The following is a 15,418-nucleotide window of genomic DNA, read 5'->3' on the forward strand; positions in this document are numbered from 1 at the left end:
CATCCCTTCTCCAGAAAAGTTACATTACCCCTAACAGAAAGAAGGTTAGAGTCCCCCGAATCTCTAGTCAGGCTGATTAGTAAGGTCTTCTGCTGTACAAAGCCAATTCATAAAGACTACGAGATGACGCTGTTATTTCAAATGTGTCAATCCCACCACAAAGTAATGAGACACATGAAGAAACAGGGAAACCTGGCCTAAACAAAAAAAAACAAAGTAAACCACCAGAAACTCATCTTAAAGAAATGGAGGTATATGAAGTACCTGACATAAAATTAAAATAACCATCATAAAGATACTCAAGGAGCTTGAGAAAACAATGCACAAATAAAATGAGAATATCAACAAAGAGACAGAAAATACTAAAAAGAGCCAAACAGAAATTTTGGAGCTGAAAAATATAATAACTAGACTGAAAAATTCTCTAGAACAGTTCAACACTAGGCTCACTCAAGGAGAAGAAAGAATCAGTGGACTCAGAAAAAGAATGGAGAAAGCTAAGAAACATACTAAATACCATTAAACAGACCAATATATACAGTATGGAAGTCCCAGAAGAAAAAGAAAGAGAATAAGGAAAAAAAACTCACTTAAAGAAAGGGGAAGGAAATGGACATCCAGATTTAAGAAGCCCATAGAACTCTAACCATAGTGAATTCAAAGAAATCCACACTGAGACACATTGTAAGTAAACTGTCAAAAGTCAAAGACAGAGAAAGTATTCAGAAAGCAGCAAGAGAAAAGTAATTCACCATGTGTAAGAGAACCTCAAGACTTTCAGTGGATTTTTCAGCAAGAACTTCATAGGCCAGAAGGGAGAAGGGAGATATATTCAAAGTGTTGAAAGGGAAAACTACTAACCAAGAATGCTATGTCTGGCAAAACTGTTATTCAAAAATAAAGGAGAAATAAAACCTTTCCAGATCTGAAAACAAAACTAAACAGAAACAAAAAACAAACAAAAAAACTGAGGGAGCTCATCACCACTAGACCTGTTTTGTAAGAAATGCTAAAGGAAATTCTTTAAGTTAAAACAAACAGACCCTGAACAGAAACACAAAAGCACAAGAAAGTATAAAGCTTGCTAGTCAGGGTAAACATACAGACAAAAAAGAATACTGTAATGGATGTGTGTAAAAAATCACTTTTAATTCTGGTATAAAATTCTGGAATAAAATAATTAAAGAATTACTAATACTATAAAATATGTTAATGGATAGATGATATAAAAATGTGATTTGTGACATCAGTAATATAAAGTGTGTAAAGGCGAGAAAGTAAAAGCAAAAAGTATTTATATGAAATTGAACTTGTTATCAGTTTATTAATAGATTGTTAGAACTATAAGATGCTTTATGTAAGCCCCATGGTACCACAAAGAAAATACCTGTAGAACAAACACAAAAGAAAATTGTGAAGGAATCAATGTCACTAAAAACACCCCCCTCAAAAAAAACAAAGACAGACAGAAAAAGAGGAAAAGAGGGACAAAAACACTGTAAGACAGAAAGCAAATAACAAAATGGAATAGTAAATCCTTCCCTATCAAGAACTACTGAAATGCAAATGGATTCAACTCTCCAGTCAAAGGCAAAGAGTGGCTGAATGGATAAAAAACAAGATCCACTAAATGTGTCTAGAAGGAACTTTTCATTTAAGGATACACATAGGGTGAAAGTTAAAGAATAAAAAAAGATACTTGATGCAAATGGTAACCTAAAGGGAGCAGGGAGGGGGGCATAATTATAACAAATAAAATGGACTTTAGGTCAAATATTGTAAAAAGAGACAAAGAAGGACATTATATAATGATAAAAGGGTCAATTCACTAAAAAGATATAACAATTAAAAACGTATACTGACCTAACAGCAGAGCACTGAAATATAGAAAGGAAATACTGACAGAACTAAGGAAAAGATAAACAGTAACAAATAATATTAGGAGATTTCAATACTTCACTTTATTTATTTATTTATTTATTTATTTATTTATTTATAATTATGTTTAATTTTTTAATTAAAATTTTTAAATTTTAATTCAAGTATAGTTAACATACAGTGTTATATTAGTTTCAGATGTATAATATAGTGGTTCAACAATTCTATACATTACTCATTGCTCACCATGATAAGTGTACTCTTTAATTCCCATCACCTATTTCACCCATCCCTCCACCCACCTCACCTCCGATTACGCATCAGTGTATTCTCTACAGTTAAGAGTCTGTTTCTTGGTTTGTCTCTCTCTGTTTTTTTCCCCTTTGCTCATTTGTTTTATTTCCTAAATTCTCAATGCCTCACTTTAAATAATGGATCTGATCCAGACAGAAGAGAAAAAAGGAAACAAGATTTGAACAACACTACAGACCAAATGAACCTAACAGCATATACAGAACATTTCAGCCAACAGTAGCAGAATACAGTTTTCTCAAGCACATAAAGGACATTCTCCAAAACAGATCACATGTTAGGTCACAAAACTAGTCCTAACAAATTTAAAAAGAATTAAATCATACTAAATATATTTTCCAACCAGAATGTAATGAAACCAGACAACAGTAAGAGAAGGAAAACTGGAAATTTCACAAATACACAGAAATGAAACAACACACCCTTGAACAACCAGTGCATCAAAGAAGATACCAAAAGAAAAATTAGAAAATATCTTGAGACAAATGAAAATGAAAACACAACATAATAAAATTTATGGGGTGCAGAAAAGCAGTACTAAGAGGGAAGTTTATAGCAATAAATGCCTCAAAATGAGGAAAAGTCTCAAATCAACAACCTAATTTTAAACCACAAGGAACCAGAGAAAGAAGAACAAACTAAGCCTGAAGTTGGCAGAAGAAAGGAAATAATAAAAATCAGAGCAGAAATAAATGAAAGGGACTAGAAAAACAATAGGAAAGATCAATGAAATGGAGTTTGTGTTTTGAAAAGATCAATAAAATTGACAAACTTTTAGCTAGACTAAGAAAAAAACAGAAGACTCAAAATTGGAAATGAAGGAGGAGGCATTACAACTGATTCCACCAAAATTAAGAGTTATTAAGAGATTACTATGAGCAATTATATGCCAACAAATTGGATAACCTAGAAGAAATGGACAAATTCCTATAAACAGGCAATCTACCAAAACTGAAACATTAATAAATAGAAGTTCTGAACAGACCCGTTACTAGTAAAGAGAATGAATCAGTAACAAAAAATCTCCCCAAAAGGAAAAGCCCATGACTAGATGGCTTCACTGTTGAATTCTACCAAACACTTAGAGAAGAATTGATGTCAATCCTTTTCAAACTCTTTCACAAAACTGATGAGGAAGGAGCACTTCCAAATTCATTTTATGAGGCCAGCACTACCCTGATACCAAAGCAAGAAAAATATATTATAAGGAAAGAAAACTGCAAGCTCATATCTCTGATGTATATTTATGCAGAAATCCCTACCAAAATACTAGCAAACCAAATTCAACAGTGCATTAAAAGGTTCATACATCAAGACCAAGTGAAATTTATCCCTGCAATGCAAGGGTGGTTCAATATACAGATATCCATCAGTGTGCTATATCACATTAATAGAACAAAAGATAAAAATCACAGGATCATCTTATTAGATGCATAAAAAACATCTGACAAACTCAACAGCCTTTCATAATAAAAATACTCATCAAACAAATAATAGAATGAAATTATCTCAACATAATAAAAGCCATATATAACAAGCTCACAGCTAAAATCCTAATCAATAGGAAAAAAACCAAAATCTTTTCCTCTAAGATTAAGAACAAGACAAGAATGCTCACTCTTGCCATTTTAATTAAACATAGTTGGAAGTCCTAGCTAGAACAAATAGATAAGAAAAAGAAATAAAAGTCATCCAAATTGGAAAAGAAAAAGTAAAATTATTTTTACTTTTGCAGATGACATAATCTTACGTGTAGACAACTCTAAAGATTTTATACATAAAAACTGTTAGAATAAATTAATTAAGCAATATTGTAAGATAAAAAATCAACATACAAAACTCAGTTGAGTTTCTACAAACTAGCAATGAACAATCCAAAAAGAAAATTAAGAAAACCATTGTATTTACAATAGCATCAAAAGGATAAAATACTTAGGTATAAATGTAACTAAAGACATGAAAGACCTGCACATTTAAAACTACAAAGCATTGCTGAAAGAAGTTAAGGACATGAATGAAAAGCTACACATGTGTTCATGGATTGGAAGATGTAATGTTGTTCAAATGTCCATATTACCTGAAGTGGCCTACAAATTTAATGCAATCCCTATCAAAATCCCAATGGCATTTTTTACAGAAATAGAAAAATATAATCCTAAAATTCATATGAATCCACAAAGGATTCTGAATAGTCAAAACAATTTTGAGAGAAAAGAATAAAGTTGGAAGATTTACACTTCCTGATTTCAAAACATATTACAAAGCTAGAATAATCAAACAGTATGGTACTGGCATAAAGACAGATTATAGACCAATAGAACTAAATAGAAAGCCCAGAAATAAACCCTCACTTACACAGTCAAAAGATCTTCAACAGGATGGCAAGACTAAAAAGACAAATTTTAACATGAATGACCCTTCCATACTTAATGAAGATACTCAGACACTGGTCTAGGGACTAAAAACTTACAGGAGAGCTGCCAGTAACGTGTCTATAGTCTGAAATATGATCATTTGTTATTTTTTTAAAGTAGAACCTAAAATGCTGAAGGGGAGGTGGGTGGGGGGATGGGTTAAATGGGTAATGGGTATTAAGGACGGCACTTGTGATGAGTGCTGGGTGTTGTATGTAAGTAATGAATCACTAAATTCTACACCTGAAAGTAATATTACACTGTATGTTAATTAACAGGAATTTTTAAATTTTTTTAAGATTTATTTATTTATTTATTTATTTATTTGACAGAGAGAGAGATAGTGAGAGAGGGAACATGAGCAGGGGAAGTGGGAGAGGGAGAAGCAGGCTTCCTACTGAGCAAGGAGCCCAACGAATGGCTCAATTCCAGGACCCCAGGATCTTGACCCAAGCCAAAGGCAGACGCCCAAAGACTGAGCCACCCAGGCACCCCAATTAACTGGAATTTAAGTAAAAACTTGGAGAAGAAAAAAGTAGAACCTAAAGTATTCACATTGATCTTGGATCCTCCAAATGAAGGTTTAGAGATTACACCTATGGTAGCCTTCAAAATACCCAACTGTGTCTACAATATCTTGTTCAGAGTCTCTGGTTCCAATTTCACAGTTGTGCCAGGATTAGATGAAAAAGCAAGGATTACAGGCCTTGAAATGTCTTGCTACTGTTCTGCTCATACAGAAATGAACCTGCCAAACTCTCTCTGTCTATAAATCAGTTTAGTAGTAAGGGGGAGTGTGTTCCCATGATGGGAAATCCCCCAAGTTGAACATTCTGTTACTATGCATCAGGAAAAAAAAGCCCAACACCATAGGAGATTGGTAGGAAAACATTTTCACACTCTGAATGTTTGTTAAAAGTAAATTTATTGATGATAAAAGGAAAAGTATAATGAAAAATAGGGAAAATAGGTCAAATTTCTTGTAGGAGTAACATAAGCGAGAATTAGCATTATAGTAGAGGTGTACATTAAAAGGGAAAATGTGTGTGTGTATGTGTGTACACATACACACATATATAGAATTTTATTTGAAAGAAAGAATTTTATTTACAAGGAAGTTGGGAACAAAAACATTTACTAGCCCTTTGATCCCATTTAAATTACTAACGAAGGGCACATCAATGGAGAATTGAGGTTATTCATTTGCATATTTTAGTGAAATCACTAAACAAGCCAGCTCTTCTGTTATCATGCAGCACCTAAGTAAGAAAAACAAAGCAAATTGCTAGTTCTGACTCATTTGAATAATAGGCAAGTCAACTTAAGACATAACTGACTCTAAAATAAATTCTTCAAAGCTGTAACTCATGGCTTTACTTTGATTTACACTTGGAAAATTAATCATTATTTCAAAAGAAGAATTAGTCACTGCTTAACAATTAAAGTACCAACACATTGGAAAAAAAAAAAAGGGCAAATTGTGATGACGCCTTCATCTTGCCAGGGTACTCGTGGAATAACTTGGTTCTTGGGAACCAGTACCATGATGTCCAGCTGTAAAACTGGCCCATCCATCCTCAACAGCAACCTGGCCAAATTTGGGTAGTGAGTGCCTCCAGATATTGACCTCCAGGCTAATTATCTGCACCTGGATGTAACAGCTTTTTTTGTTGTTGTTGTTGTTCACATCATCTCTGGTCACCCTGTGATAGAGTTTCTAAAAGCAGCTAGGCCAGGATCCTTTCTTCAGCATGAGGAGGATGGTGTCCGGAATGGAACACTGGGACAAAGCCAATGGTTGCAATAGGAGCCAATCAATTTACCTTTCATCTTGAGGATACTAAGAACCCTGGGACTTTGATTAAAGACACTTGGGAGAATGAGATGAAGGTTAGACTTGCCATCAAACTTGGAACTACAGGGGAATATTTAGCACCATGCGTTAATCAGATAGATACAATCTCTTTTATGACCGTGGAACCTGAATTTGGAGGGCAGAAATTTATGGGAGATACGATGTCAATGGTTCATCAGTGGAGGACTCAGTGTCCATCTTTAGACATAGAGGTCAATGCTGAAGTGGGTACGACACAATCCATGACTGCAGACACCCATGCTAACATGTCGGTGTCTGGCAGTGCTATTATGAGGAATGAACACCACAGGTCTGTGTTCGACCTGTTAAGACATTGGCTCAGAAGTGGCTCAGAAACATTCTTTTCATCAGTGCAATCTTAAAGAGCCTAATGTTTCTGCTCATGAAATTTTCCTCTTACTGGAAAACAAGAATGGTGGCCACCAAATCATATTGTGTGAGGCAGTGCTGCTCTCCTGAGCAACTCATTTCCAATGTCTAAGACCGGTGGTGCAAAATGCTCTAGGGGGTTAGAAATTAGTGTGTATACCTATATTTTTAGTGATGGACTTTAAAGATTAGTGTGGTTAAAATATACTGTTTTTACTGGGAGACTTGATTTTTATAAAGAATAAAAATAGGGCTATATTAAGATTATAAACAGAAATGCAAGGTATCTCTCCTACTGCCTAAAGAAGCCATATTAGCTATTAAGAAGTAATAATTTTCTGCATTTCTGAAAAGAATTTTCTGTTGTTTCCCATCTGTTTTCCAAAAGCAAAGGAAGTCCTTATGTTCTTCCTATTTCATGTTACTTGTGATTTGTGTATATGATTAACAATGTGAGTAGAATGGAACATATGAAAAATCCAAGCTTGGATCTGGCTGGGTAGTATACCATAGTCTTCTTGCATCTAAACGTCTATTTTTCCTTTTTTACACAATACTTAATACATAAAAATGTATAAAGCCCAGGAGTTTTCATGTGGTCTACTCTAAAAAATAAGCATTGATTTTGGGGCGCCTGGGTGGCTCAGTTGGTTAAGGTTCTGCCTTTGGCTCAGGTCATGATCCCAGGGTCCTGGGATCGAGCCCCACATAGGGCTCCCTGCTCAGCGGGAAGCCTGCTTCTCCCTCTCCCACTCCCCCTGCTTGTGTGCCCTCTCTCGCTGTCTCTCTCTCTCTCTCTGTCAAATAAATAAAATCTTAAAAAAAAAAAAGCATTGATTTTATCAGGGTGATGTCAGCTTTGCTGAAGGGACAGATTTCTCAGTATTTTTTCTTCCCCTTTTCTTAATGCCACCTAACCATTCTTAAGGACATTAAATAATGTTGTTGCCTGAGTTCTGAGTAGAAAGAAAATTAAAGCCTCCATTTGGAAATACTGAGCTGAATCTTGACTCATCCCTTTCAACCTATTTGACCTCAGAAAATCACACAACCTCTGTGACTTTCTATTAACTCATTATACATCAAATGTAATTATAACAATTGTGTGGGGTTGTGTTGAGGCTTAGAAGAGGTACCATATAATATGTAAAGCTTCTAGTACTATTCCTAGAATTTAGTACTCAATACGAAGTAGCTGTCATTATATAAGCTTGCCATGTGGGTTATAAAGTACTTTGATATAATATTAAACCTACAAATCACTCCTATGACTAGTAGGACAGGTATCTTTGTCCTCATTTAAAAATGAGAAACTAGGGCTGCCTGGGCAGCTCAGTGGTTAAGCGTCTGCCTTTGGTTCATGTTGTGATCCCGGGGTTCTGGGATTGAGCCCGGCATGGGGCTCCCTGCTCAACAGGAAGCCTGCTTCTCCCTCTCCCACTCTCCCTGCTTGTGTTCCCTCTCTCACTGTCTCTCTCTCTGTGTCAATTAAATAAATAAATAAAATCTTTAAAAAATAATAAAAAAATTTAAAAAAATGAGAAACTGAAGCTCAGCTGCAGGCTGGTACCAAGAAAAGGATCTAATAGGGCACAGGATTTCTGGTCTGTACTCCTTTTACAAATGAAGCCCTCGGGAGGTGGGCTGGGCAAAGGAAGCTTCTTTTATTTACCATTGTCTTATTTCCAGTCTAACTTTATTGTGTAGCAGAGCCAGATGGCTGAGAATATTCTGGAACTATGGATATTGGCCCCAAGGATATCTATGTTATTATTCCAAGAAAGACCAGGCAGGTTAGGCGATGACAAGGTACAGCATTAATCCACAAACTAAAATATTTATAACTACACTCAAAATTATATTTAGAAAAACAAATATGTACCAATGATTTTATTCTTCTAAAAATTCTTGTTATGTCAGTATGGTAAGAAATTTTGTAAAAAGGACAGGTATCTGCAGTCTTTTTCTCTGTATAAATTGTTAGAATTTTTTAAAAAAATGTAAAAGTAAATCTAAATGGTCAGGTCTAGGGCCTCTAAACTTGTAAGGAAGAGATATTTTTCATATTTCTGAAGTCTTTTAGATCCCTAGGGATGGTTCTGAAAATAAAGTAAACTGAAGGCAGTGAGGGGAGGAACAAACACGCCGTCTCCCTTTGTGCCACCGCCCCCCTGCCCCACCCCACTGGGATTCCCAGCTAACTAAGCATGTGAGTAAGGAAGCAAATGGACTAGAGAGCTGCTTGGAGATCTGCCAAATAAGACTTCAAGGTCCTCCTGATAGATGGTATCTAATCCACTGATCAGAGATCCCTAACTTAGGGCCTTGGGCACACCATATGCCTAGCTTTAGGCTGGCGTATGTTTCCTAAAGTCTCCTTCTTAGAATCATAAAAAAAAAATATTTAAACTGCTACAGAGATTAATTATATTTACCTAGGTAATATATATGCTACGATTCAGGTTTCATCTGAACATACGGAAGAACTGCCTCAAATCCTTACCGAACCTTATCACAAATTTCAAGTAATAACATAAATGACTATTGCACAGTAGTGCTGCTGAAAAGAAAATGCTTAGTGTTCATTAGGAGCAATAGTCTCTTTCTTGTTAGAGTAAATTAGTAATATATTGTCTGAATCTGTTACATCATGTGGCCAACATTCTACTTTTTAGGTAGCTAACAATTAGAATTCTCTAAGTTGGTCGTTTTGTTAATTTACCTCACGAGAACAAAAAGGGCCCAACACCCTAGTTTAATAGGAAATGATCTGAATATTCTGAAAATCCGGTGAAAGTAAATTTATATATGACAAAAGGAAGCTAAAATGTAAACTCGAGAAAACATGGTTAAGTTTCTTGCAGAAGTAAGGTAACAAGGGAGAAAGGTAACACTACGACAGGCGAATGAATGCATCTATGTATAAAAGTGTGTGTATAATACATACACATGTGTGCTTTCTCTAGCTACTGTATATTATGCATACAGAGATCATATACATACAGCTACCATTGCATGACAGGAGGCACTTTGTTTCGTAGTTTCATAGTTTGATTTCTATGTTCTATAGATGGAGGAAACTGAGTGGTAACTTATTCAAGGCCATACTGATTAGATTTGAATCCAGGTCTGCTTGACCCTGAAACCTCTGCTCTTTTTGCTACAGTATGTTTCCTCCAGGGGTAACTTGTGGCGTTTCTATCAGCACAGCCAGAGGAGTGAGATGACTCGAGAACAAATTGGGTAATCTAATTACACTGTATGATCATCTCAGGTTCCCCTTTTCAGACACTCCTCCTTTAAGATATCCTCCTCCCTCCCCCCGCCCCGGCCCAAAACACCCTGCAGCCCTGCCCTCATGTCCTGGCAGCTCCACATGTCCTACCACCACCTCCTTTGGCCCACCTGGCCAGATTCCTATTTCTCATGGCCTCATCTAAACCTGGCCATGGACTGGTATCACATCTCCATTCACTTGGCTTGCTGTGTGCACCATCCCCTCGGGGTCAAGGTCTCTGTTTTCCAAAGTGATTGTATTGTTAGTGAGGACAATGGCATAATGAGTTACTCCATTCCTGGAAGGATATTTACATTTCAACAGTAAAATGACTACATACTTAGAAAGTACTAAAATTTGTTCTGAAGGTCCTAAGCAATTTGGTATAAAAATATCAAGCTCATAGGAGAGATTTGTTTTTGGAGAGTCAGGTCTCTAAGTGGATGTTAGTCACGTACACCTCCTTGTCAGGCCTACCTCTAGTTCATAATATTGCTCACCCACAAATCAGTTCCAAAAAGGAAAAATACATTTATCAACGTAAAAGACTTATGTTATACATCGCAGATATCACCTATCACCAATCAAATCATTGTTTTTCCCTGAGTCTGTGCCTCTGATATTTGAAATCTCAGCAGTTAGTTCTCAGAGGTTCTACGCTTGTACAGGAAGTTTGAAAAAGTATCTGTACCAACCCTTGGTAGCTCAAAGAAGGCTTTGGATATTTAGATTTTATGTTCTTAAATGTCAAAAGCAGATATTCTAGATAAATTAGATAAATAAATCAAGATAAAATGAGAAAAACCCCACTTTTCTGTTCTTCACCTATACTGATGAACTTAGTCCAAATAACTCTAATCCAAAACTACCAAAGGAAAAGAAGAACGAAAAGAAAACCAGAGACAGCAATGTGAAGAGATGGAATATGAGTTTGGAATAAGCTCTGTTGTTAATTTTGTCCAAAATAATTTTTAGTAACTCTGGCCATAAGATGGAAGTATTAATGAAAAAAACTTCTTGAACTGCATAAGATAGGCTGATGACTAGGACACTGGACTTGGGACTCTCCAGCCAGAATTCCTGTATCATTCAAATCCAAGCACTTTGTTGAGCAACCTTGGACAAGTTACTTAACCTCTCCACATTACAGTTTTCTTAAAGTGGGGATAATGAGGGCAGTCAACCACATGAGAGTATTATGAGGGTAAAAAGAGTTAATATAGATAAAAGCACCTAGAACAAGGTCTGGCATGAGGAAATGCTAACCAGGTATTAGGTATCATCACTGTTGTTATTGTTACACAAGTGTCGCTACTACCAGCTCACAGACTGGGAAGTTCAACAATCCAAAGGCAAAAAAATGGGCAGTACCTGCACTTTTTTACATTTCTAAAAACACCAGTATAAAATGCCAATAATTTTGACTTGTGGTGTTGTGTTGTTTGGCTTGAAACACGCTTCACCAAACACATCCTCTACTTACTTTGCCCAAAGAAAAGCATGTGCTCTATGCCATCTTATTTATATAAATGGCTACAGAGTGATTAGATAAACATTATAATTAAATGCCCTTATCCAGAAGTCTTTGCTTTTGTTTCAAGGCTAATGGAGGTGATCAGTCTCCCTTACATGAGAAGAGCCTGTGGCTGTCTTCTGGAAAACATAATTTGGTAGAACTCCCTTCAACATTATTACTAATTTTAGTTTCTGGGTTGCAGATGCTCTCCTTTTGTCTTTGTAGTTATTATTAGTACCTTCCTGTGTGTACTGAACAATAATGGTTTATGATTCATTTTTTTGAAGTCTCTTTATTGACTAAATTAACCCCCAGAGTGCTGTATAGCAAGTTAGGTTTTGATATAGGGCATAAAATCAGAGAACTATGACCCATCTGAAGAAGTCAAACACATTTTTATGCCTATTCTTTCCAAAAGTATTTTGAGTTACCAAAATAATAAAAGCACACTACAGAATATTTACAGAATAAAAAATTAAAAAGAAATCTCTCATAGTATTTCCACCAGTTACTGTAATATTTTTGGCATATTTCTGTTCATAGTTCTTACATATATTTTCAACATATATATAAGCATACAATGTCTTTAATCTTTTCTTTACTTTCCTTTTTTAAGGTGGCGGGGGAAGAGGGAGAGAGAGAATTCCAAGCACATTCCATGCCAAGCACAGAGCCCAACACAGGGCTTGACCTCACCACCCTAAGGTCATGACCTGAGCCGAAATCAAAAGTCAGACACTTAACTACTGAAACAACCAGGTGCCCCTTTAATCTTTCCTATATAGGGCCATAATGAAAGCATTTTCCATGTGGCTATGTTATTCTTCATAACTATAATTGTTAATGGATGCGACATGGTTTACTTACTCATTCTTTATTATTAAACATTTAATTTGTTTCTATCAAGATGACTAAATAACACAGTGGTAAGTCTTTTATGAATATATTTATTTCCATATTTCAGAATTTATTCTTAGAAGAGATTGTCTAAGTATTTATACTTATTTCTCTAGGAAATTATCTAAACTTATAGCTATTATCACGAAGAAAAGAACTTTTCAAAAATATGCAAAATAACTCTATAAAACACTATGACAGCTAGCTAATACTGAAAACATAAATACTCCATTAAATTCTTAAACTTGTTCTCATCTGAATTTCATTTTCATTCAAATAGCCATATCCTCTCCTTGGCTTCGAAATACATAACTTTGGAAGTATTTCTCACTCTCATGACATTCTGCACCTTTATATGTTAGCACTTATGTCAACTATAATTAAGCACTTCTTTGAGTAATGTTTAATGTCTAATTTTTTCACTAGATAATATGCTATAGAAGAGCAAAGACCCCACCTATTTTGTTACTTTTACACCCAAATGTCTAGCACAGAGCAGGCAATGTTGTTTATTCATTCATTGATATATAATGGTTTAAAATTATTTTGTGCAGAATACTTTGCTAACTGCTATGGGGAAATACATAGAAATATATGACAGTCCTTGTCTTTAAGGAGTTGTAATAATAATAATAATAATAATCCTATTATTTTTATTTTAATATGTTGTAGGAGAAAGTTCATGGGCTTTAAAACCAGATGGATTTGAGTTTGACTCTCATTTATCATTCATTGGCTATGTGATATTGAACAAATTAGTTAACTTGTTGGAGCCTCATATTGATCATCTGTAAAGCAGTAGTAATATTTGTTCCACAGGTTTTATGCAGTTTAAATAAAGTCATGTATGCAAAATTTGTTATAGTTCATATAAATTAGAAAGTATTCCATAATTTTTTGTTGAATAAATGAACAAAGCCTTGTCAATTTTCGATTTTCTTCCTTTTTTCCCCCTGGTTTATTCACTTTCTTCCCATTATCATTGTCTGAGTCAATAGTAAAGACTTAAACATTTCATACCTAGGTTATTGATCCTTGCTCCACTTCCTATGATCACCTTCTAATCTATTATCACATAATTCTTCCCAGAGCCTTGTTAATGCCCCAATTTTTTTACCAGATAAAACTTACTACAATTTTTAAGGATCCTTGCCAATTGGTTCCAGGAGCCCATTCTCTCTACCTCAGCGCCCTCGGCTCTAATTATGACCTGCTTATGCTGAACATATAGATACAATAAAGAAAGGGTAAAACATAGATATGCCATATATAATAAACTCAAGTGACAGGTACAACAGAGATAGCATGACAACTTAGGGTTTATTTCTTCTATGAATATTTCCCAACTCCCCAGGGTCGTTTCTTACTTCTTCCTCCAGGCCATTATGCATATATCTAGTATAAATACTACACTATGCTGTAATTATTTGAGTAGCATTGCATCTAGCTCCCTCCTCATTTATTAGATTCAACAAATACTCAATGTGCAGCACAATGTTCAAAGTGCATCTCTAGGCTCTTCTTGATAATCACTGAGCTCCTTGAGAGTGGAAACAATATCACACTCATTTTCATACTATCAATGCTAACACAATACAGAGAAGACCAATGGATACTGATGGAATGAACCAATCATTGAGTGAATAAGAAAATGTATGAACAAAATGGCAAATCTACTTATTATACCTTAAACATTCTGCTCTATTCTACCCTTGAATTTTGTTGGTTGCTATTTCCTTGAAATGGGAATTAAATTTGGTTATAGGGAACTGATTTGATGAGCATCACCTGGCCCTAATTAGCTCATCTTTTATGACTTGCCGTAGGATGAATTTCCCATCATAAGACTTATTCTTAGAAAGAAATTATAAAATAATGCATGCACACAATGCCAATCGAACACTTTGAAATATACAGAGAAAACAAGCCTTTTTTCCCTCACAATCCTATCTTCTGTGCTCCCCCCAAATATTATAGGTTTGGTATGTATGCTTCCAGATCTCTTATTTCCTATGTATTTCAAATATACTTCCTATGCATTTTTGAGACTTAAGACATTGTCTCTAGAAGTCTGCTCTCAGGGACTTACCTAAGGCCACAAAAAAGGATATTGGTGCAGATTCCTATCCCAATCTTTCAAGCCAAGTTATTACCAAGCTTCTTAAAAATAACAAGTGGTGTAGGGCTTCAATGTGATGCAGCAAAACTCATCTCTAGCCAAGATTTTTCTCTCTCCTTGTCAAATGCCTATGTATGGCTAATCAAAATAAGTACTTTTATGTTCTAACAAGCTCTAAAATAAGAATCCATTTACCTCTACTATTATTCAAATATTTGTTTTTTATCCCTCTATTTTTATATTTTTTATTTCCTAGATTTTCTAGATTCATTTTTTTGCATGTGGATGGTCCAGTTGTTCCAGCACCATTTGTTGAAAAGACTATCTTTGCTCCATTGTATTGCCTTTGCTTCTTTGTCAAAGATTAGTTGACTATATCTATGGGGATATATTTCTGGGCTCTCTATTCTGTTTCATTGATCTATTTGTCCATTCTCTTGTCAATACCTCACTGTCTGGATTACAGTAGCTTTATAGTAAGTGTTGAAGTCGGATAGTTCCAGTCCTCCAACTTAGCTCTCCTTCATTATTCTGTTGGCTATTCTGGGTCTTTTTCCTCTCCATACAAACTCTAGAATCAGTTTGTTGATATTCATAAAACGGCTTTCTAGGATTTTACTTGGGATTGTGTTGCATCTATGGATCAAATTGGGAAGGACTGACATCTTGACAATATTGAGTCTTCCTATCAATGATCATGTACTATCTCTCCATTTATTTAGGTTTTTTTTATTTGTTTCATTAGAGTTTTGTCATTTTC

The 15,418-nt window shown here is 35.2% G+C and overlaps 1 protein-coding gene and 1 pseudogene across 3 annotated transcripts in view; one reads left to right on the forward strand and one right to left on the reverse strand.

The window, feature by feature from the left end:
* SLC4A10 (solute carrier family 4 member 10) overlaps positions 1-15,418 on the reverse strand; it is a 209,817-nt gene that overhangs the window by 43,620 nt on the left and 150,779 nt on the right. The window lies entirely within an intron of this gene.
* LOC114216472 (ribulose-phosphate 3-epimerase-like) lies at positions 6,148-6,939 on the forward strand (annotated as a pseudogene).

This window comes from Eumetopias jubatus, unplaced genomic scaffold (assembly GCF_037043125.1).
Source record: "Eumetopias jubatus isolate StellerSeaLion01/CBP00866 unplaced genomic scaffold, mEumJub1_p1.0 scaffold_3, whole genome shotgun sequence".
Lineage (NCBI taxonomy): Eukaryota > Metazoa > Chordata > Mammalia > Carnivora > Otariidae > Eumetopias > Eumetopias jubatus.